Source organism: Lygodium microphyllum, chromosome 14, assembly GCF_053477565.2.
Source record: "Lygodium microphyllum isolate KBCC chromosome 14, Lygodium_microphyllum_v1.1.10, whole genome shotgun sequence".
Lineage (NCBI taxonomy): Eukaryota > Viridiplantae > Streptophyta > Polypodiopsida > Schizaeales > Lygodiaceae > Lygodium > Lygodium microphyllum.
The window spans coordinates 110,020,556-110,023,293 of record NC_141148.1 but is presented as its reverse complement, the minus strand read 5'-3'; positions in this window follow the sequence as shown (position 1 = coordinate 110,023,293).

Genomic DNA, 2,738 nt, shown 5'->3' with positions numbered 1-2,738 from the left:
GATACATACTAAACCACAACACAGTGCTCACCCTAGCCCCTGACAAAACCAAGGTATGAAATCCACAAGGAGTAGGCCTAGCATAATATGATAAAAGGTCTGAAGCTAGTCACTAACCAACTACTCTAACACGGCAAAACTAAAAAGAACTATCAAAGAGGTTGCCCTAAGTGGTGGTTTGAACTACCTACCTTACTAAGGACAACACAACCAGGAGCTCTTACAAGGCGAGGACTCCTATAGCTTGATCAAGTAGTATTTTCTTTTACCACATTTCTTCTTTTAGGTTTTTTATTTTTCCATACTCGGGCATGTAAAAAGGAGGGAGCTGAGCGTAGTGACCCAAAGAGGACACGGCATCGGCCTTAGGTCCTGTCTCGGTACCTAAGAACCTACCAAGCCCTCGAGGTGACACTTAATCCTTTTCTGACACTCACTTCTATTTTTGCTCCAACCTTCCTTACTTTCTTCTTTTCCAGCAAGATGCCATATCTAGGAAGACAAGGCGTCGGCCCCGGGTCTTGACTCGTCCCCAGGAACCTACCAGGCCTTCGTAAGGCGATGATCAATTGCTAACAAATTTGCCTTTCTTTTCTTTTCTATTTTTATAGGGGATAGAACCCCTTTTTACACACCTTTGTATCTATTTATTTTCTTTAAGATATTCAGGGTTTTTTTCCTCTCTATCATCATCATTTTCCCTTCGGCAGGCTTTGCTAACTACCTCACAACTAACAAGAACTCCTAGGATGGCTGGCTAGTAGGCTAGCAGAACAGTGCCACTAGGATTGCCTTCTAAAACAGGTCTTTCGGTGTCCGTCAATGTCTTTACAAGGGGCAACGACTACTCAAACCTCCCCCAAACATACCTAACCTAAACCTAGGGACTTCATGCCTTGGACACCGGTCCCCAACCAAGAAAAGAAAATTTCCTACAAGTACACAAACACCTATACACAAAACCACGGTACTTGTAAAGGAGAGATATCACCTGGATAGGGCCACGAGAAGTCTCCACGTGACATAGGCTCCGTCCAAGTTCTTCTTCGAACCTGTCTAGCACAAAACTAAAACAAGAAACCATTAACCGCACATGTACTAAACAGACGACTGGCCCTCTTGGTCTAAAGAAATAAAACATTGCTCTACAAACACGGATCGGCCCTCTTCGCCTAAAGAAAGAAAATAGAATAGCACCTACACATCCCTCCCCAAAATAGTACAGATATGCAAAAATTGCATGAAAACTTGAGGGGGCGGGGGGGTCCAAGGTCCCAAAGGGCACCCCCCCTTCGGTCCTAAGTTTGGCCACCTTTTCATATATTGGCCCATTTGTGGCCTTTTCCTCGTCTGGGCTCCATTTCAAGCTCTGAAAAATTGTGCGCGTCAGTCTCGACATCCCGCACTGACTGACAGCTCCTCGCATCCCGCACGGTAGTCGAAAAAATTATCAAAAATCCACAAGTGTCGCTCGGGTGCCTTTTAAAACCCGTCTTGCACTTGGTGCTTAGAATCGTCCTAGCTGGAGCTGCCGCCTTCGATGTTAAATATTTTTCCACTAAATTTTGGATTTTTATGCAAATTTTAGGCACATCCTGGGCTCAAAACTCCACTCTCATTGGCGACCACGAGATAGGGCGACTCAGCCTGTCGAATCCTACAACAGATCTGCACAAAACAACCAAAGGAAGCATCAAGCTGATACAAAATAGATACATACTAAACCACATCACAGTGCTCACCCTAGCCCCTGACAAAATCAAGGCATGAAATCCACAAGGAGTAGGCCTAGCATAATATGATAAAAGGTCCGAAGCTAGTCACTAACCAACTGCTCTAACATGGCAAAACTAAAAAGAACTATCAAAGAGGCTGCCCTAAGTGGTGGTTTGAACTACCTACCTTACTAAGGACAACACAACCAGAAGCTCTTACTAGGCGAGGACTCCTATAGCCTGATCAAGAAGTATTTTCTTTTATTGACCAGATTTTGGATCAATTAGCAGGTAGGGAAATATATTTGTTTATGGATTGCTTTGCCGGATATAACCAGATGGCAATTGCAGAAGAGGACAAGTTTAAAACAACTTTCATTATTGTTTTTAGTACTTTCATTACCTAGATCATGGCAACGAACAATAGAAAAGACCTTTGGTGACATCTCCCCAGATGAGTTGAAAGTATTTATTGATGACTTGGGGGCAGCCACTGTAAGGGAAAGGATGTTGATTATTTTCAGAAAGTGCTTTGAGCGCTGCAGACAATTTTGTATCACTCTTGACCCATGGAAGTATATCTTTGGAGTACCTTATGGGCTATTGCTAGGCCATGTGTTCAGTTCAGTAGGAATCACAACTGATCGTGAAAAGATCAAGGTTATAGTCGCTATGAATCCACCACGCACTCTGAAAGAGATACATAGCTTTTTGTCATTGGTAGGGTACTATCGGAGGTTTATAAATGCCTTGACAGAAAGGATGTTGCCATTAACGAACTTATTATCCTTTAGCTGTCTATTTGAATGGAGAAACCCTTGTAAGGTAGCTTTCGAGGACGTGAAACAAGATCTAGTAAAAGAACCAGCTTTAAAAGCACCCAAAAGAGGTGAGGTATTTTACATATTTTCAGCAGCCACCATGCATAGTATCAGCTGCTGCTATTTAGCCCAAATTTGGGAGGAAAAGTGGTATCATCCGATAGCTTTTGCTAGTAAAAAATTGGACATATCAGAAATTAAC